At 37.4% G+C, this 22,926-nt stretch overlaps 1 long non-coding RNA gene across 1 annotated transcript in view; it reads right to left on the minus strand.

Annotated features, from left to right (window-relative positions):
- Nucleotides 1-219: 219 nt before the first annotated feature.
- The window catches only part of LOC137657063 (uncharacterized), a 124,001-nt gene continuing 101,294 nt past the window's right edge, over nucleotides 220-22,926 (minus strand). The window contains exon 3 of the long non-coding RNA XR_011047094.1: nucleotides 220-739. This is a non-coding gene — a long non-coding RNA (uncharacterized lncRNA). The remainder of the gene's footprint in view (nucleotides 740-22,926) is intronic.

Consider the following 22,926-nt stretch of genomic DNA (forward strand, 5'->3'; position numbering starts at 1 on the left):
TTATAACATAATTATGTTATACAACATAGCAACATTCTTACAATTCAATATAAAATGTAAACAGATTCTTATACAGAAAGCACAGCAATAATACTAACTCCATTACAAAATTCAAAAGATACAGCATATCCAACTTTAACATTTCCAAATCTATAAGAACATATGCCATTGTGGCACCACTACCGTGGCATGCAATATGCATAATGAGAATCGGGGAAATATGACGACTTTTACATCGTAGAGCAGATTTATTTTTAAAGTTATTTGACAAAAAATTAGCATAAATCTTCTTCAAAACAAGTATCCTCAATTATATAGTTATTTGAGCTATGAATTTCTCGTTTACTTTCAAGTTACTTGGATAATTTGAATTTCTCACAAGTGTTAGATAATTATTGAACATTTTAACAATTTATCAGGGCACAATCGGAGAGAAAGGACACAGAAGGGTACGATTAAGTTAAATATAATAATGAATTACAAAACGATAGAAATTGGGTGTCTTGTAGAGTGCCAACGTCAGCCATATCTGAAAGAAGTCTACCATGGCTGTACGTCTACTGACTTCTGCTCACTTACTACTGACTACCTGTCTGCCCAACTGTTCTTATCGGAGAGTTCACTGCTGGAGGTTATGATGGATTGAGGACTTGCATGGCCTTTAGGTACCATTAGCGGGTGATGCAACTGCATGCGGCTGCTTCTCGCCTCCGTCCATCCCCTCTCCAGGCAAGGCGATCTAAAACAAACAAAACTCTCCTGGATCTACTTACTGACATACAAAACAGACTTAGAACATGTGTGCTTTATCAGATCAATGACACCAGTAAGAAACTGATTCATACTAACGTTCCCAGCCAGGTTCATGTGTAATGATTAGAATAGTAATATTACATGTTTAAAACAAATGACGTAATATGTCATGTTGGTTGGAAGAGCTGACCGTGAGATTTGCTATGGTCAACTCAAATTGTATACAGGATGTAAGATGCTAAGTTGTCATTCTTTCTTAGTGTCAACACATTGTCTCTTCGTGTGAAAGTTTGTGACGTCACCGGATGCAGGTGTCTTCCGATTCCGTCACTTAGCCAAATTAAAGCAAGTGTACGATATTTTGGATATCAGTAATTTGTTCAGTTCATATCAAAACTTCACCAGAATTGGTCATGTGGACCAACACAGCTTCCTCCAGTGATGGAGATGTTTAACTCAGTTGTTATTCACAATAAAACTTAAAAACTACTAAAATGTGTTCAGTAAACCATTCAAATACATTTGAAAACAACTCATACTCAAATGTGTGCTTAAGACAGTAGCACACCAATAAATGGTGGCAGCGGTGGGATTCAAAGACAGCGGTTAAACTCTAAGAATTAGAGAAATATCTTCAAGACTTCAAAATAAATAGCTGTAAAACCAGAGATATATCTTCAAGACTTCAACATAAAAGCTGTGAAACCAGAGAATGATCTTCAAGACTTCAAAATAAAACTATCTACAAGAATCTACAATTTTGACTAAGTCCAACGAAAATGCTAACACCAACATATGTTAGTATACAAATAGAATCTTCAATCAACATCCTAGGAAACCCAAGGACTGGCATTCAACTATTGCAAAACATATCCAGGAAGACCTACATTCTACAAGAAACTAGAACGAGACATCGCTAACAAAACATCAAGAGAGAGAGAGAGAGAGACGACTCGACTTCATATATAAGCTAAGTACAGAGATTTTGTATTCATTTCAGTTTGTGCAGTGAAGTGTAGTTATCACAAGTCGTTAGTCAATTATTACTGGGGTGAGTGAATTCCTACACTTTGTTATAAGAAACTCCGAATTCTCATTTAGAATTTTTCTTTCTTTGTGCTAATTCCTTTTTCTTTCATAAACTCTTGGGGGGAAATGTATTGGGATTAGTAACATTGTTGGGGGAATTTTATTATACATATGCGTTTACGCAGTGGGCGTCTGTACTCATATAGATATTTTGATAGGATTGAAAGGGGTCAAAGAGATAGAAAAAAAAAGAATACAGCAGTCATGGCTCCTCCTGTCAGCCCTACCCCTGGACCTAGTGGTGTAGGCCAGGCTAATCCTCCTCCAATTGTGACGCTTGTAAATGCCAGGTCAGCAATCCTTCCTTTTCAAGGCCGTGTCAACGGGTTCTTGCCACAAAATGTGGAGTAATGGATTTCATCCGTTGATGCCCATTTAAATGCCAAACAAATCGTAGATCCTTTTGTACAATTACAAGAAGCTAAAAGTTTTATAGATTTTTCTAAGGGGGATGCGAGTGCGTATTTAAGAGGTGTTTCATTTCAGGAAGCAGTTACTTGGGATGATTTCAAAGTTAGGTTACGCGCGATCTATGGGGGTGAGGAAGCTTTGGATGTAGTGTTAACGTTACGAAATACACTTAATCAAGCCACTATGAATCGGCTTAATGTTGTTGAGAGAGCAGCTCTCATAGCTGATAGGCTTAACGAATATCAGGACATTTTAGGTAATTCCACTTGGGTTACTAACGATAATATCTCCGTGAAAGATTTTTTACGATTAATGTATTTAACTTGCATGACACTTATGTTGCCTGAAGCTTTAGTGCGGTGCTTTGATAAGAAGTTAATGCCTGCAAGTACGGAATTGGATGTCTATAAACAGATAAAGAAGCACATGTCCAAGTGTCCAGATCTCGATCCCGTGTTAACTCAAGTTTTTGCTAAGAATGAAACAAAACCACAAACAGTGAACGTAATTAATAATCCAGTAGCGGGAGTGACGTGTTACAACTGCAAACGTCAAGGTCACATAAGCGCAGACTGTAGAACGAAATTTTGTTCAGTTCACAACACAGGATCACATTCTTATAGTCAATGTTACGCGCGTAAGACACAACAATATCCTAGAAATACACAGTCAATTCCACAGTCAGTTCCATATGGAAATAAAAAGAAAAATCCTCATTTTAACAATAAGAAGAAACAACAAAATGTCAATGCAGTTCAGAGTCCGAAACAAACAAACACTTCTTCAAATATCGCTGAGCCTGGGCCGTCAAACCAGACCTCGCAAAGTCAGCCTAATTTTCAGAATGTGCAGAGCAAAACAAATACCACATAGTTAACTCTAGAGGGGAAGAGAGTGATGTTGGGTCAAGGTCATTTATGTCAACATCAATAGTATTGAATAATCAATTTAATGTTTTATCAGATAATTGTGAGACAATAGATTTTCCTATGAAACACACGGCCGAATTAAGTAAAACAGTGCATGCTCCCGTAGATTTGCAACGAATTCATACAATAATAAGCCAAAATGAGTTACGGCCAACCTTATATGCTGTAAATTTAGAACACAAATCCTTTACGTTATTTTTTGACTCTGGTAGTCCACGTAATATTATGGATTTGAAGACGCATCATTTGTTGTTTTCGAACTTTCCGATTGAAAAATCAGGAATCAGACTTTCAGGTATAGGAAATAATGAATTAAACGTCATAGGCATAACTCATATTCAGTTCAGAGTCGGTAATCGCACGTTTGCCGATACATTTGTTGTTGTGAAAAACATTAATATGTATCCAGCTGTAATTATAGGATACCCATCTATGGGAAATCAAAACATTATCTTAGCTCCTGCAAAGCACGGCGTGTATATCAAAGGGAAATTCTATAAGTCTTCTAATACTTTAAAGTCAGTTTTGGATAAAAAGGAGACGACAAATGTAACCGTAACGTACGTTGAAGAACCAATAACTTGTCTCACTAATAAAGAAATATTATATGCGACCCAGCAGAATTCTCGTTCACCCGTAATATCATCTTGCACGCAATATATCGAACCAAACATACCTTCGAATTTAATAGTGCAAATAAAGAAAACACTACCGGGATCTGAAATATTAATCCTTTCAGATACTTTGAAAACTAACGGATTGTCTGTCACACAAGCTATTTATACAGTAGGCTCACATCAGCAATGTAATATCGAAGTCTGTAATCATTTAAATAACACTTTAGTAATTCACAAAAATCAACATATCTTGGATGTAGAAGTTTATAAACATCGTATTCTTACCGTTGCTGAAATCAATCACTCTCAATCAGTTGCGGATGAATCCCTTTTACGATCTATTAAAAATAAAATCAGTAAGGACATTCAAGACGAAGAAATTCAGCAGAAAATTTTTGAACTTTTAAATAAATATACAGATGTCTTTTCCACTACGGATGGATCCTTAGGGAAAACAGATGTGATCGAGCATCAAATAAGGTTAAAAGACAAACAGAAAATTATATATGTACCCTCGTACAGACTCCCTATGAAATTCCAGAATGAAATAAATGATGAAGTAGGTAAAATGTTAGAGGAAGGAGTCATTAGAAAATCAAATAGCCCTTATAATTTTCCTTTAATAGTTGTACCGAAAAAAGATCGAACATGGCGTATCTGCGTCGACTTTCGTCGTCTAAACGAGGAAACGATCCCTGATCGATTCCCAGTGCCATGTACTGACGATATTTTGTCTTTGTTAGGTCAGAATAAATATCTTACCAGTTTGGACTTACTTAAAGGCTTTCACCAGATATCATTAGAAGAAGATAGTATCCCATACACAGCCTTCAGCACAGCCAGGGGACATTATGAATTTTTACGGATGCCTTTTGGTTTACGTTGTGCTCCTATAACATTTACAAGAATGATTAACATAGTGTTTGGAGACTTGTTAGGGGATATATTGCATGCCTATATGGATGATCTTGTAATCTTTTCCAACACCTTAGAAGAACATCTACGTAAGTTAGAACTAGTACTACAGAGATTAAGACAACATAACTTAAGGGTAAAGATTAGTAAGTGTGAATTTTTCAAAACAGAATTAATATATTTGGGTTTCATGGTGTCAAGCCAAGGTCTTAAAGTAGTCCATGATAAGGTGTCGGCTATACGTAATTTTCCCATACCTACTAATGTCAAGGGAATACAGCAATTTCTGGGTTGTAGTGGATATTACAGGCGTTTTATACGCAACTATTCAATAATAGCCGCTCCTTTAACTGATCTTACGAAGAAGGGCGTAGATTTCATATGGTCTGAGCAACATCAACAGGCGTTTAATACTTTGAAAGATGAACTGTGTAGTTCTCCTATCTTAAAATTTCCTGACTTCGGTAAGGAATTCTTCATTGCAACAGACGCCTCAGACTTAGGAGTAGGAGGGGTATTGCTTCAGCAATATGATAAACAGTTTTTCCCGATAGCTTTCTATTCTCGAAAATTGAGAACTTCCGAAAGTAAGTATGCAGTAATAGACAAGGAAGGACTAGCTATTGTTAATTCGCTAGTGCATTTTAAGTTCATAATTTACGGTTATCCCGTTAAGGTTCTTACTGACCATAAACCACTAACAGAGTTCTTTAAAGGCTTCAATCACAGCCCTAAACGAACTCGGTGGCATTTAATCATTCAAGATTTTGGCGCAAGAATCGGGTATTTACCTGGGAAAGCAAATATCATTGCGGATGCATTATCACGCAACCCCGTGTCATCTTGTACGGAGTCTTTAGCTGAATTAATAGATATATCAACATCCATGCCTATTGTAAAAACAATATCTGAACAAGAAGATTTAGGCTGGAGTGCTGAATTGTTACAGACTGAGCAAAGAAAAGATCAGAAAATAGAAACAATTATAAATGCTTTGAAAGGCAATCATAAAGAAAAAGAATATATAAAGTATAAGCAGCAGAATTATGTAATCAAAGATAATATTCTGTGTAGGACTGTGACAAGGAAAACCCGCAATACACCACATGTAACTAACGACCAGGTAGTAGTACCAAACTCACTTGTTTCCACTGTCCTGAATTGGTTGCATTCAAATCCATTACATGGACACCCTGGGTTCTCATTAATGTCACAGAAAGCCAAATCATTGTTTTATTGGCATACAATGCTTACAGATATAAAAAGACACATAGCTAATTGTCGCACATGTCAGGAAAACAAAGGGCATACGAAAACACCTGTTAGCTTAGGAGCTTATCCTGTTCCCAATCAACCCTTTGAAAGAATACATTTAGATTTGTTAACAGGATTTTACGAGTCAGACAGAGGGAATAAGCACCTCTTAGTGATTATAGATGCTTTAACTCGATATACAGAACTAATAGCGCTTAAAACTAAAACTGCGATTGAATGCGCTAGGAAGTTTTACGAGTGTTACATTTGTAAACATGGAATTCCACACATGATAATCTCAGACTCGGGTGGTGAATTTAATAATCACTTTCTTACCTCATTGTGTGAATTCCTCAACATAAAGAAGGTTAATACCATGATATATCACCCAGAGTCTAATGGGCTAGTGGAAAGAGCAAATAGGAAGATATTAAATATATTAAGGGTAACACTAGGGGGATCAGACCCCAACTGGGATATTGCAATACCGGCGGCACTGAGTACTCTGAATCATTCATATCATATATCAATTAAAATGTCACCGCATGAAGCATTGTATGGTACCCCAGTTAGAACACCTTTCCATGTATTAACGCCTACAACTAATCTATCAAATCCTTTAAAAGAATGTATAAATGCAAGTATAAGTCGATATGATATCCTTCGAAAGAATTTAGAAGAATCACAAATCATAATGAAAAGGAATCATGATAAAATAGCGAAACCAACTAAAACATATACCGTGGGTGATAACATCTATATTCAAATCAATGTCAGAAAAGGGCTCAACTATAAACTAACACCTAAGTTTGAAGGCCCATTTAACATTTTGGAAACATTAACGGCCAATAGGTTTAGAATTCAAAACGTAGCCCAACCCACGGATGAGAGAATAGTACCATTGTCTTACATAAGAAATTAAAAAGAAGTGAGGAAAAATTTTAATTTTTGTAACTAAAAAGTTTTCTTTTTAATACAGGAGTAATTACATATATTTTTTCTCGTTACAGGTTTCCAAGATGAATTTTTTGTTGTTGGGAGTGATATTGTTCACTCAGACATTTTTTTCGTATGGGATGAGTTCTAAGACTAAGAATATATATTTTAAATATGGCAATATAGTTGAAAGACAAGAAGACATTTTTATTACATCAACCAACGTAATTGTCGAAGTGCATATGCAAGCAATTTTTCTTCAAGAGAATGATGTCACTAGCTTAAGAACCGCCATTTCAAGGTTTTCTGCATCATTGGATGAGTTGCATAGGAGACATTTTCATTTGACTACTAAGAGTTTGCTTGGATCAACATTAAAAGTTGCAGAGATGCTATCTGATGACTTGAAAAATAAGACTGGAGAGACAGGATCTTTGGCTTATGACCTTTTGATGTGGACTGTAGGACACGAACAAAAAGAAAGACGGAATCCGTTCATTTATGCTGCATTAAGCATCTTTGGGTCTGTTGCAAGTTTAGGTTTAGGACTTTCCAATCGTCTTAAAATTAGTAATCAAAATAAGAAAATTGAGTTCTTGACTCATAAAGATGAATTGATTATGTCAGAACTAAGGGATCAGTTAGCTTCAGTCAATAAAATTATGGATTTGTTAAATGAACATTCAGATAATATCGTTCAAATTATGGAAGTACAGGATTTGTTAGCAACATTAACGTATTATGATTCAAAGATAGATCACATACATAACAGAATTGCACATTTCATTGAGAAATCCAAGGATTATGTAGAAGCTATCACGTTAGCAACTAAAGGTGTATTGTCGCCCCATTTGTTGCCTATACGTTACTTAAAATTAGTTCTGGAGAACACTAGGGATAAACTAGGCTATGTTCCTTTGTTAGACGAACATAGGTTAGAATTTTATTACAGCCTAATTACAGTAAACGTAGATAATAACAAGGTTAGGATTACAATTCCCTTTGATTCTTGTGATGCCTGGCAATCTTACAGGATATCACCATTTCCGACTTTCATGACGAATCACTCAAATCCAGTAATATCCAGTTTGACAGGACACGTATTGATTTCCCCAGACAAGGAAACATATACGGTCATTAAAGACTTAAATCAATTAACTCACTGTTCAGACGCAATGGATAGAAAAATATGTACAGCTGACTCATTTGAATTCCGTAAAAACTTGATGGATTCATGCGAGTTAGGTATAGTGCTAGACGATGCTCTCTCCCATACAAGTGAAAATTGTCTGGATAAGCTTTATCCCTTTGACAATAAAGAATTCAATTGCAGACTAAATAATGGCTCGTGGATACGATACGACAAGGACGGCTTCAATGTATCATGCCCTGACGGATCCACATCCTTCAACCACATCTTCGTCGCAGCAGATGGCTGTATCGGGACTTCCCCGAATTCCATGGTGACTGGCCTACGGACAATCATCAGAGAACGAGCTTACTTCGCGAACTTCACGTGGACCTCTACAACGCCCGCACTTCCTCTCCCCTATAAAGGAAGTGTGGCGAAACGCTTAATGAAACTTACCGAAAAGGACCACATGTCGCCGACTTACAAAGAGATTCTTCACCCTATATTACTAGCAGGTTTATTTGTAACGGCGTTAATTTTTATCGCCGTGAACATCCTTGTTTGGCGTAGGTTACAGCACAGCAAGCAGCTACAAAGGAACGAGTTGAATAGCCCTGACAATACCCCTTACCTGATCCAGTTCAAAGCTGTATGAGTGGCCACCTCATTCGCTAAGGGAGTAATTTGTCAGGATGATGTTTGTATGAAAAGCTGATTAGTACGCTAGTAATATGTAATTAAAGAAATTCTCTACATTTGCATTGTTAAAAATACATTTAAAATAACATTTAAAAAAATAAATAAAATAAAAAAGGATATAAATCATTTTTTTCTCTCGGCATCTAATAAAAATATATAAGCCGGAATGTTAAAAAAGAAAAGAGAAAAAAAAAAAAAAAAAAAAAATATATAAGATATATAACAGAATCTATGGGCATCTAATAAAATGTATCAGCCCTATATATAAATATATATATATATATATATATATATATATATATATATATATATATATATATATATATATATATATATATATATATATATATATATATATATGTACGAAACCGTGGTACGTGTACGTACCAGGAATTCGTATTTGTGCACTAAAAATTGAGTATCTTGTTTCTGACAAAGGTAACAATTATTATTTATCAAGTTACCGAATCATTTGTAAGTCAGAATTTGTTTTGTTTTTGGTACCATGTAATCATTTGCTAGCAATGTACCATATATATGATCTTGGTTTTATCATGCATTTTTCTTTTTGCTTTGGTAATATCTTTTTTGTATGCATTATTGTTATTAATTTTGATGTGCCTATTTGGACATTCGTCCTCAGTTGGATATAGCTAGTTTTGAGCAATGAATGATACGTATGTCCAGTCACACCTAATAACCATGTTTCGGCTTGTTGTTAAATTTTTGTAAAAAAAAATTGAGATAGCTGGCCGAGCTTATGTAATGATTAGAATAGTAATATTACATGTTTAAAACAAATGACGTAATATGTCATGTTGGTTGGAAGAGCTGACCGTGAGATTTGCTATGGTCAACTCAAATTGTATACAGGATGTAAGATGCTAAGTTGTCATTCTTTCTTAGTGTCAACACATTGTCTCTTCGTGTGAAAGTTTGTGACGTCACCGGATGCAGGTGTCTTCCGATTCCGTCACTTAGCCAAATTAAAGCAAGTGTACGATATTTTGGATATCAGTAATTTGTTCAGTTCATATCAAAACTTCACCAGAATTGGTCATGTGGACCAACACAGCTTCCTCCAGTGATGGAGATGTTTAACTCAGTTGTTATTCACAATAAAACTTAAAAACTACTAAAATGTGTTCAGTAAACCATTCAAATACATTTGAAAACAACTCATACTCAAATGTGTGCTTAAGACAGTAGCACACCAATACATGGAGACCAGGTCACAGATCGACAACCATCTGCCCTGTACCCTAACCTCCTGTTTACAAATTTCTAAACCCTTCTAAATTTGTGACAACATAATCAGTACAGTAACTTACACTTGTGCGCTCTATATTTTGCTCCTACACATCCCTAACCGGTAAAGAGCTCGACTTACACCTCTGCTAGTAAACTCTGGACGTACAACTCATTAAAGGAATGAATTAAAATTCTGTCTACATTTGCACACCTGGCTGGAAGGCTAACCGACATGTCGACACCTATCAACGCACACAGAGAAATTACGACCAGCAGCTGTACCACTCCTCATACAATGCCCAACAAAACACCACTTTGCGCAATAACTTGTCATTTTCCTAATATTATTCGTAATATGTGTTACAAACATAATATAAGATAATAAATAATTATGATTACAGCATACAAACACTACCCTGAGGAACACCAGATGTCACATTCCTTTACTCGCTATGGTGTCCATCAACGCCAACTCTTTGCCATCTATTTCTTGAAAATTAAATAATTAAACTAAGAAGAGACCGATCTACTCTTAACTGTTTAAGTTTATAAACAAGGGCTTCATGGTTAACACAAACAGTTAAAGAACACTTAATAACTGTCCTGGCAATTTTCTTCTAGAGCTTTTTAAGGCACTATTTGCTATCATCCCAAAAACTCAATCATATTAGAATTACACAAAATAGTAGCTAAAATTACCTGTAATTATTATTATGAAAAATCCTAAACAACAAACAGAGCCAAATTTTACCTAAAAAAAAAATAATAATAAAATAAAGAAAAAAAAATAAAAGAAAAATCCATAATATCCTTTTACAAAAGGATGTTTAGTCGCTGTCAAGCCAACGTAACACACTTGTCTTTAACTGCATCATGGGTGATGCAGTTATTCGCTGATGACACATAGGCTGCTATATCAGAGTGAAATTTTATCCTCGTCACTCTGTTTTCTAACAATACACACAAATTATGTAGTCTTTTCCAAATAGTTCTCAATTATAACCAAGTCTTCTTTTCCAAAAACTTTCCTGATCGCAAATGATCTAAATAACGTCTTCCCTATTTCCGACGTTTAACCAAACATTTTTTAATTATGGATTATCATGTACCATAATAATACCAAAGAATATTAATGTTATTATTTACTTCACATTTCTTTACTACAAAAATAAAAATAAAAATTATGAATAATTAAATTTTGAAAAAATAAGATACCTAATAAAAAGAAAGGGAGCTCTACTGGATGTTCTGTCATCTGTTCCCAGAAGATATTATCCTTGTAATTGGTACCGAATTAGAAAACGTTTTTTAATTATTTAAAGGAGCTTATGGTAGCTCTAACCATGAGAAGTCCGGCCAATTTTTATTACATCTAATACTTCAAAAGATTTAGAATGTGAAATTTTTCTTGTGGTGGCGATGGGGTGGTGAGCAAACACTTTAAACTATATGTTGTAAGTAAAATATTGTTCATTGGTTTGTAGATTGATTTTCACATGGATCTTGGGTTTTTATGATCATCTAACCTTAAATCCCTATATAGAGACTACCTAAAAAGTTTGTATTAATGTTTTTGAGTCTAATACTTCTTTTAAGTATGCCTATCATAATGCCCATGTTTTTAATCTAGAATAGATGGTAGGTAATCCATCACCTTTTTTTTTATTATTATCCTGCTTTAACTTCACAGTTTACAAGCTTAGGGGATTCTAAGGGGTGCATTAGTGTCCCAATATCTTTATGAAGATAATGCTATTCTCTTTGCACCAGTCGATAAGAAATGAAAAAAAAAAGTTTTTTATCAAATTCAGTATATCGGAATCTCTACTTTTCTTATGTTAGTTTCATTAGCTTCACATATCAACGTTTCAAATGTCTTTTTTCTTGTACAATTGCACAAAACATCACTATCCTTTTAATAAGTGACGGCACCGAGTAAGGGTGTGAACCCAAAGGCAGGCTGGAAACGACTGAGTTATATTATTGTGGAACACTCTCCTTATATACAAAACCTCAAGGCAACAGGACATAACAAGTTCACAAGACAGACAATATTACAGAGGAAAAACCAGACATGAATTTTCATGTTCGTTTTAGTCGAGGGAAGAGCGAAGATACAAGCATAATATATACAAAAGGAATTATGTACAATTGTGTGAAACACGGTTGGTACATGGCTCCCCCCCTAAAAATGACACACTGTACATGTTAAAAAGGGCGCCCTGATCTAGAGAGGCGAACTGTAGGCGGGTCATCTGGCAGAAGATAAGCAGGTTTTAGACGATCAATGGAGACCCAGTCTTCTTTGCCCCGAATGTTTAGGAGGAATGCTTTCGGACTGCGTCGGATCACAAGGAAAGGGCCCGTGTAAGGGGGCGTTAGTGGTGGCTTGCTGGTGTCGTTGCGCAGGAAGACGTGCGTTGCAGAGTGCAAGTCCGTTGGTATGTGATGCTTCGCTGGGGGCTTGTAAGTCTGGCGGCACGGAGTAAATTTTCCCACGACGTGACGTATGCGCTGGAGATCGTCGGAGGAGGTTGTAGAAGGAAAAAATTCGGCAGGGACGACCAATGGGTCGCCATACACCATTTCGGCTGCCGAGACGTCGAGGGCGTCTTTAGGAGTGGTCCTTAGTCCCAGGAGGACCCAGGGAAGCTGAGTAAACCAGTTGCAATCCTTGCAGCGGGACATCAAAGCTGCTTTGAGGGTGCGATGAAAACGTTCAACCATTCCATTGGCAGCGGGGTTGTAGGCCGTTGTCTGATGTAGGGTGATGCCCAGGAGATTCGCTAATGACATCCACAATTGAGAGGTGAAAGTGGTTCCCCTGTCAGAAGTAATATGCTCAGGGATACCGAATCTTGAAATCTATCCAGAGAGTAAGGCAGATATACATGAGGCGGACGTTGCAGTTTCCATGGGAATGGCTTCAGGCCAACGAGTGGAGTGGTCGATGATGGTAAACAGGTAACGATGTCCTTGTGATGTGGATAGGGGGCCTACAACGTCGACGTGAATGTGTGCGAAACGACGCTGAGGTTGAGAAAAGGTGCCCACTCCTGATTCCGTGTGTCGATGTACTTTGGAAGTTTAGTAAGAAGTACAGGCGCGGACCCAATCCTTAGCATCCTTAGAAATGCCGTGCCAAATGAACTTTGCCTTCAGCAGCTGTGCAGTAGAACGGCACGAGGGATGTGAAAGGCCGTGGATGAAATCAAACACCTGTCGGCGCATGGGAGCAGGAATCCAAGGTCGCGGTCTATCAGTACTGACGTCACAGAGGAGGGTGGTGTTGGAGTCTTCGAGGGGAAAATCTTCCCAACGGAGGGACGTGCAGGATATCCTACAAGCTTGATACTCTGGATCCTGTCGTTGTGCTTCAGCCAGGGCGTTGTAATCCAATCCCAGTTAAACGGCAGCCAACGTGTTTCTTGACAGGGCATCAGCAACGGGATTTATTTCCCCAGGGACGTATTGGAGGGTGCAATTGTATTCAGCCACGGCGGAGAGATGTCGGCGTTGACGGGCGGATCAGGCGTCAGACTGTCGAGTGAAGGCGTGCACCAGAGGCATGTGGTCTGTGCGAATGACGAAGGGCGTACCTTCTAAGAAATGGCGAAAGTGACGGACAGCCAAGTGCACTGCCAGCAATTCTCGATCGAAGGTAGAATAACCCGATTCTGCCTTGGACAGTTTTCTGCTGAAGAAGGCCAATAGGCAGGGCGAGCCTTTGACCACCTGCTCGAGTACTGCACCAATAGCGACGTCGCTGGCATCGGTGGAGAGAAGGAGAGGGGCGTGTGGGATAGGAAAAGTGAGAGCCGCAGCAGTTGATAGGGCCTTCTTTGCATTGCAGAAGGCTTGCCCTTGAGGGAGGCGTAGAGGGGAGCAAGAGTGGCGGCAATGGCTGGCAGAAAACATTGATAATAGTTGATCATGCCCAAGAATTCCTGCATAGCTTTGACGGTCGAGGGCGCGGGGAAATTCTGAACGGCTGCTACCTTCTCAGGGAGGGGATGGACTCCTTCAGGAGTGATACGGTGCCCTAAGAATGACACTTCGTTGGCGCCAAAGGTACACTTGTCGTACCGGACTACAAGGCCGTTTTGTTGCAGGCGGTCGACCACGATGCGCAGGTGACGGAGGTGTTCCTCTTTTGAGGAGGAGAACACAAGTATGTCGTCCACATAACATACATAGAAAGGGAGGTCCCCCAAAATGCCATCCATGAGACGTTGAAACGTTGCCCCAGCATTACGAAGGCCAAAACAGGAGTAATTGAAGGTGTATAAGCCAAACGGAGTGGTGATGGCGGTCTTGGGGATGTCTTCTGGGTTCATAGGCACCTGATAATACCCCTTCAGGAGGTCGAGCGTAGAGAAAACCTTCGCTTTGTGCAGGTAGGAGGTTACATCGGCAATGTTTGGGAGGGGGTAGTGATCCGGTTCTGTTTGCATGTTCAGGCGTCCGTAATCCCCGCACGGACGGAGGGAGCCGTCTTTCTTCAGAACGATGTGTAAGGATGACGACCATGGGCTGGAGGCCTTTTGGCAAAGGCCCATTTTCTCCATTTTGGCGAACGTCTGTTTGGCGGCTGCCAATCGTTCCGGTGCCAGACGTCTGAATTTTGCGAAGACTGGGGGTCTCGTCGTCTTGATATGGTGATAAATACCGTGCTTGGCAGGAACCGTGGGCGTTTGGCGAAGAAAACTTCCGGGTACGACGTGAGGAGGTGGGCGTAGGCATCCGTGGGTGCGCTGATGTGGAGAGCGAGGTTAGAGGGGGCGGGTTGAAGAGGTGTCGACAAGTACGAGTCTGCGTTGACCAATCGTCGGTGGGCGACATCGACCAGAAGGTGGAAATGAGAGAGGAAATCCGCACCGAGGATTGGTAATGTGACGTTAGCAACGAGAAACTTCCAATTGAATTTACCGTTTCCAAACGATAATGTGAGGTTCTCGTAACCGTAGGTGGGTATCGCAGATCCGTTGGCAGCTACCAAGCGGACGTCGGCAGATGTAGACAGACTACGTTGTGCCTTGAAGAGTTTCCTTGGCAAAAGAGAACGACAAGCACCCGTGTCTACCAAAAATCGCACGCCCGTTCCTGCATCCTGTAAAAAGAAAAGATTAGAAACACGGGAGGCCACCGCCACAAGCGATGGCCTACTTACACGTTTTTTGACCACTGACAATCTTTGGCACATTTCTTCGCGGTTGCCCCGAATCTGAAGTGGTAGTAGCAAAACTGCGGCGGATGAGAGGTAGTAAGTGGCTGTAGAAGTCGTTCGTTGGGGCGCGAGCGATTGGTGGGTGGTGGTCGGCTTTGTCGCCGCTTCGGCACGTCACGGGGTAGGCGTGTATGTCCTACGGCATTCATGTCAGCTTCGGTTGACGTTGAATAGGCATCCTCGTCGTCAGGGGTGGAGGCGTTGATGGAGGTCTTGAAGTGGCTGTCCATAAGGGCGTCAGTTTTGGTCATCAAGTCCTTTATGGGTAAACTATCGACATCGGGTATGGCAGCGCGTACAGGTTCAGGTAAACGGCGTATCCAAAGGGCACGGAGTAGGTTCACCTCACGAGGAGAGCCGTCTGCGGCAGGTTGAAGGCGAGTGATACTGGTCATTTCCCTGAGGGCAAGCGAAGCCCTTTGGTCCCCCAACGGTTGTTGTGAGAGCTGAAAAAGCTTTGCTATACGGGCGGCTGGCGACGGCGAGTACTGCTGCAGAAGGTATGTTTTGAGGGCGTCATACGCTATTGGGGTGTCTCCTTGTTCACAAAGCCAGTCGGATATTTCTGGGAAGGTGTCCTCGGGTATCGCCGCGAGAACATAATCCGCTTTGGTGGTTGACCGAGTCACGCCCCTGATACGAAAGTGGACTTCAGTGCGTTGAAACCAAGCAAACGCTTCTCCGCTGGCGAACGGTGAAAGTTTCAATGGGGCGGCCGCAGTGCCAACTGCTGGAGTAGAGTCCGTCTCCGTCATAGTACCAACGATGGAGGGGCGAGGGAGGTGGGGGTGGAAGGCAGTGGGAGCGAGTCGACTTCCGGGGTCACCAATGTGACGGCGCCGAGTAAGGGTGTGAACTCAAAGGCAGGTTGGATACGACTGAGTTATATTATTGTGGAACACTCTCCTTATATACAAAACCTCAAGGCAACAGGACATAACAAGTTCACAAGACAGACAATATTACAGAGGAAAAACCAGACATGAATTTCCATGTTCGTTTTAGTGCGAGGGAAGAGCGAAGATACAAGCATAATATATACAAAAGGAATTATGTACAATTGTGTGAAACACGGTTGGTACAAATATTTGTTGTAGTCCTTCAAATCCTGAGAGTTTTCTTCAGCCATGTTTTTAGTATTTTTCCCAACCTATTCTTCAAAATCTGACTCAATTCTTGACAGGCTGCGAGTATCAATCAATTTTTCATCCTTGATCGTTTAATAGGGTTAATTAGCTCAATTAATTCAATGCTTTCTAAAATATTTTCTAATAGTGCTACTATTATTTGCTTTTTAGACATTTTCCTTCTGTATCTTGCAAAATCTTGCATTATCTTTAAGGAAGATTCTCACTGCACATCATTATAAATTTTTTTACCAGTTGCAACTAAATATGAAATCAAATTGTTGAATACGTGAAACATCGAAAGTTTAAATACGGGTAAATTTTTTTTTGGTTGAACAGGATAAAATTAATCTTTTCTAAATAGTCTGTAGATTTGACCTTTTAGTTCATCATATTTACTCTATGTGGTTATTTTTTTTTTTTACACTTTTCATTATTAGGTTCGGTGATCTAGTAATTTATATATATATATATATATATATATATATATATATATATATATATATATATATATATATATATATATATATATATATATATATATATATATATATATATACCTCCTGCTTGACTCATAAATATAGAAATAGTAATGATAATATCTAAATGATTCAGTTAATCATGACGTGTATAGAAAGAATGACCATGATTATTGGCCATGCATTATATGTGGATTATATTTTTGAAATGTATCTAAGATATATCATGAAATAGTTAAAGACGAAATCTTGAGGAAATGTCACTGGTTCCTTTTCCCTCTCGGCATCACGTACAGTCAAGAGGATCGACAGAGAGTTCCTTTGTGCAAAAGTTTAAGCAAAGACAAATAGAAAAAAACAAAAACAAAAAACAAACATATTTTCTAATTAATGATTACCAGCCATTGAGTGGTAACTCATCGTGTCATTATTCAAGACATGAATGCAAATAGTATTCAAACAAAGGCAGTTCTACAGGAAATATTACAAATCTCTCTTTACAATTTCCTTAAGAACAACAGTTAGTTGTAAGAATTTACTAAATTCATTTATATTTACGCAAGAGCGTCTAGATGATTTAATCTCTTAAGTCATCAAGATACTAACTGAGGAAACAAAAATATATTATCCAATGAGAAGAGTACATAGTTTTTAAAACAGTTGGACGAGTTCAACTCGGTATATAAAACAATGATACAGTAGTTCTTATTTCAGATCATGCAATAATAATAATAATAATAATAATAATAATAATAATAATAATAATAATAATAATAATAATAATAATAATAATAATAATAATACCCATTTGGAAACTGACAAAAAGATTATCCTAGTTTTAATTATAAATAAGATTCCTCCAGCTACGCTAGGCACCGATATTAGCGATGTCATATACCGTTTGTGATATTCAGGATAATGCTATTATCCCTTCTTTAACTGATAAGTAGAATGAACAATAACGGCTGCAATATTGCAACCCTCTGTCAACATAGTAAGGGATATTTCCTTAGTATCTTAAAAAAAAATTATATATTTGCCATTACATTCATTAAAGAATATCATACCTTTAACTGTAAAAAAGATAATTAACTGGTTATAAATTAAAAATAATGATTTCATAAAGTCACAAGCAAAACTTTCCTGTGATCAGAATAACAATGATAAGGGAATATAACATGTATTACCTCTTATTGCAGGCCTAAAGCCTGACAAAGATCTGTCAAACAAGTTGGCACCATCTATGATGTTATATGCTTTTACTCTAAAATACTTTAATATTCAGTCCTCCTACACCTTATTACCACGCCAATATCATTCAATGTAACAACTTCAACATGCCCTTTTTATTTATAGTTATATGATCGTCTTGGCTTCATTTATATATAGTTTGCAGTAGACAGTTCCCTTTGATCAGATTGGACCAGTAACATTCATTTTTTTTTTTAATCCAAGTCAAATAAAGGATTAAAAAAATGTCAAAAAATAGAGCCAGTACTTAGTAGATTTAGTGCAAGGAAAAATGTATTCCTGGATTATTTCACTGCATAAATGTTTATTGGGTGAAGAGTTTTCTGGTTTACATTAATAAATATTTACATAATGGCACATCTCAGATGAATTAGTCAAGATCTTCATTTTAAAGAGAAATCGCATTGGTTCTTCTTTGATGAATTGTTGTCAGGAAAGACATCCGTAATAAGGCGTCATAGATTCGTCAATATCCTACTTAAAATTTCATGTGGAATTCCAAGTTGCCAAAAGTTTTTAATCAAAAGATCTTACAAAGTTTCGTTTTAGCCATTTTCTCCTTATTAAGGTTTCCATAGACTCCACAATGAAGAAACTTGATTTTCTGAAACCTAGTTTAAGCGATGATAGAGCATTCAAGATTTTGTGATTTGTTCCAACGATATTCTCACTTGATCTGATATCCTAATAAAAACAAGAACTCTACAAAATTCATTTATTCTACTGTAACTCCAAAGCTTAGGCACTTCTTAGCATGTTTTTCATAAGATGAATTACATGCACAACAGGGTAAATAATTTCGTGCGTGAGCACGTGTGTGTACCAGTGCGTGTGTACATGCTATGTTGTGTCTGAATACAGCTGTCATGTGTGCGTACTAGTCCATGTATATGCATATGTATGTTTTATATGTACTACGCAAGATGTACATGTGCGTTTTTGTGCGTTTGTGTGCGCGTGCCACATCTATATGGATTACTGAAATCACATGCCTTCCTACTGAAATCAAGGAGCCCGTTGTTGTTGATTATTTTAACTCTGCATGTCAATAATCTGCAATGTATTGTTTATGTCAATACCCCGAAGTACATTGACTACCTCGGGTGCCAATAAGGTAAAATCATTTGAATGGAATCAATAATTATGAATAAAAAACGCAATATATAAAACACAAACACACACACGCACACACACACACACACACACACATATATATATATATATATATATATATATATATATATATATATATATATATATATATATATATATATATATATATATATATATATATATATATATATATATATATATATATATATATATATATATATATATATATATATATATATATATATATATATATAGGGAAATATATATTTTTTTATAATTCCCAGGATAATGAAAATCCTAATTTTGCTTCATAGACAGGTATTTTTGATATCTGTATCTTATGTTGGTGATTATGAGCGTCATTTTTTTTTTCTTTTTAATGTAACGCTTTTATGAGAATTAAAAAAGTTAGCACTATTTTATATATCTAAATATAATATCTATCAACCATATTACATGGCATTGGAATGTGGCCATTCAGTTTCCTTATATTACAATGAATGATTTGGCTTTTACACATGCATAAGTTTCTCAAATGTTGAGATTACGTTATCTTAAGATTCATATAAAATTATTTCAGAGGAGTAATTAAAAATGAAGAGCAAACAACATTATCTCCTTAATACACTGAGGTTTAGCATGAATCAGTGGATTATGATTTTTGAAGACATACGGCTTCAATCATTTATGTTTAGAGGTCATGCTAGGAAATGAAGAATTCCAAATATTTTTTTTTTTTTTTTTTAATTAGAACGCTAACTCAAGCTTATAAGCTTAATGGTTGTGGTAGACTATTGGAAACGTTTGTGATAAGGTGAGCTTTTATGTACAAACAGAGGGACGAGGTGAAGGCAAGTGAAGTTTATCTAATAGATAAACAGCTTTTATGCAAAAAGTTGAGGGCAACAAAGTCACAAAAATTCGAACAATGGGAAAAATACGATGACAACAATAGCATTAACGTATATGAGCGTATATGAAACACGTGTGGTACACGTCCTTGTTTTGCAATCTGTTCAATAGGAATTCGAACCCTGCTCAAGCTTATTAGTTTCTAGTAGTGTCTGCTACCTTACTGTCTTACAAGTTAGGGATAGGGGGATCGGGAGAGCCTATATGTCTACATGCTGAGTCACCAGCAGCCGTTGCTTTCCCTCCCTGGTCCTAGCTTAATAGAGAAGGAGTCAGAGATGATCATATATATATACAAATATGGTCGGTTTCTATGATATAGTCTGTCCCTTGCTTCTGCCTCCCGTGAATACTTTTCACGCTGGGGTCACACTTGGGCAATACGGCCATGGCGAGGCGGTAAGCGGTGGATCTTGGGTAAATTATGAGCGCATCCCCATTCATCCCAGGTGCGCTTCGCACCAATTCCCACGGACCGATATGAGCTTCTTACGTGTGCAATACATCCAGGATTGACACGCTCCGTTCCAACACTGACGGGCAGAATGAAACCTGATCCATTTTTTTTTCACCTAGTGTACAATGATGGTCGTGTTCTGTTCCGCCGGTATTGCTAACCTAATAGCCTCCCAAAACTATATGTGCGGTATACCTCCATATGGGAAATGTGGCAATATGCATCACTGCACAGGCGTTCAGCGCTGGCATATAAAGAGAGAGAGAGAGAGAGAGAGAGAGAGAGAGAGAGAGAGAGAGAGAGAGAGAGAGACGACATAAAAAAATAAGAATAGAGTTGGTCAAATACTATTATGCAGGTATGATTTGAGAGAGAGAGAGAGAGAGAGAGAGAGAGAGAGAGAGAGAGAGAGAGAGAGAGAGATAATATTTTCATATTTGAAATAAGATAAAAAGCCTGAACATCGTAACAAATGAAATATAATATTTAGGTGGAAACAAACTTTTGATTTTACTATAGTGGAGTTGTGGGAAACTTCTTATATACAGGAGTCTCGAATATCACGCATGCCGTGATCCACATTGCATGTATATCACATACACAAAGATCATTACTGCAATGTGCCGGACCAATTGAGATGTCACAGCTTGCCCACTGTGAGTCGGGTATGCCCCGGTGTCCTGCGTTTCGAAAAATACATACTGAAATATCGCCTGAAGTGCCTGCGGCATTCAAATTTTGTGAATTTTTCCATATCTCCTCTGCTCGCGTATCCTCTAAATGTGACCCCAGCATAAAGCTTTAAGTATCAAATGCAGTATTTACTGTTATATTTGAGATAATGATGCCTCTATTAACATTCCTTGTAATACAATTGCCAGTTAAAGGTAAATTAAACATGTATGTATATTACTATTTTATACTGAATAGATATTTATGTGAAAAGCCGTCTCATACAATATTGTGAAGGTACCCAAAATAAATAGGTTTGACTAAACAGAAGATTTCATAGAAAATTTAAATTATAGATCATTACTATATTACTAATAAATCTTCTTCCCCTTTATTTAAGGGTTCAAAGGCGACTCGTGACATTGCCCTGGTTAGCAGGACAAAGCTCAAGAAACTGACCATACTTACGTATGTTTAGAGCCCATGCCCTCTCTCCATCCAAGCAAGAGCAAGGGAGAATCGGCAATGGCTGATGACTCAGTAGGTAGGCCCAGAGGCTTCCCCAGAACTGCCATCCTTAGTTCACAAAGGTGGCGAGATTCCAGACACTACAAGAAACTATTGTCCTTATGCAAGACCCAAACTCATGTCCGACAAATTGCAAATCACCTGGCAGAGACGTTTCCAGTAGGCACCACGACCTCTTAAAAACAACTTAAACATTGGCAAACAATTGTCTATAAACCACGACCGATCATTGATCATGTCAAACCAAATATTATAAGCATGTTAGGAAATTACATTTGAAACAAAATGACACTAAACTATTATATAACAAAAAATTTTAAATGTCTTTTTCTAAGAAAGGTAAATATTAGCTAACGTATTTATATATTTACTCAATTTATATCTATTGTAGGCACAGAAAATATTATACGAAACAATTTTCAAATTTTTGACATTTCTTTTAAAGGAACATAGAAAATAGACGTGGAGAAACCCAATTGATGAAACAATAAACGAAATAGATTTTATTCTCAATGAAAACGTTAATTTAGTTAAAGATGTGATAGTGTTAAAAAATTTAGTCAAGCTACCATGAAATGGTGAGAAGTAAAATTTTTCCTGATCTTAGATAAAAAGCAAATAAACACTCCTGTAATAAGAGAAAAACTGATGAGTTTAGTTTAACAATAAGAAAAATAGGTACTCTCAGCTATAAGATGTAATGGATGCTAGTTAAAAAGAAAGGAATAGTGACTGAAAAAAAAATGTATTGGAATCAGCAAAAAATATAAGTGGAAAAATTCCTAAACAAGATTAAGGAAAACTATCAGAAAACACTACAAATGTAATAAAAAAAAATTAGATGGAATTACAGAACTATTCTAAATAATAGAAACTAAAAACTCAAGATATTCGTGGAAACAATCAGACTAAAGTTGAGGAAACAAGGAAGAACGAAAGAAACACTGAGTTCATGCCAGCAGGATGAAATTGGAATTTCATCATCAAAAATTATTTTGCAGAGGATTTCTATACAAGCCATAAAATAGTGATATAATGAATAACTTTGCCAGTAAAAAACATGAAACACCTGAGGCGGTATCGAAAGTAAAAATAGGAGAAGGAAAGAAAGTGCTAAAAGTCATGAAAAGTGGCAATACAGCAGAAGATGGCTAACAATTGATTTAATAATAGA

This window comes from Palaemon carinicauda, chromosome 18 (genome assembly GCF_036898095.1).
Source record: "Palaemon carinicauda isolate YSFRI2023 chromosome 18, ASM3689809v2, whole genome shotgun sequence".
NCBI classification, from domain to species: domain Eukaryota; kingdom Metazoa; phylum Arthropoda; class Malacostraca; order Decapoda; family Palaemonidae; genus Palaemon; species Palaemon carinicauda.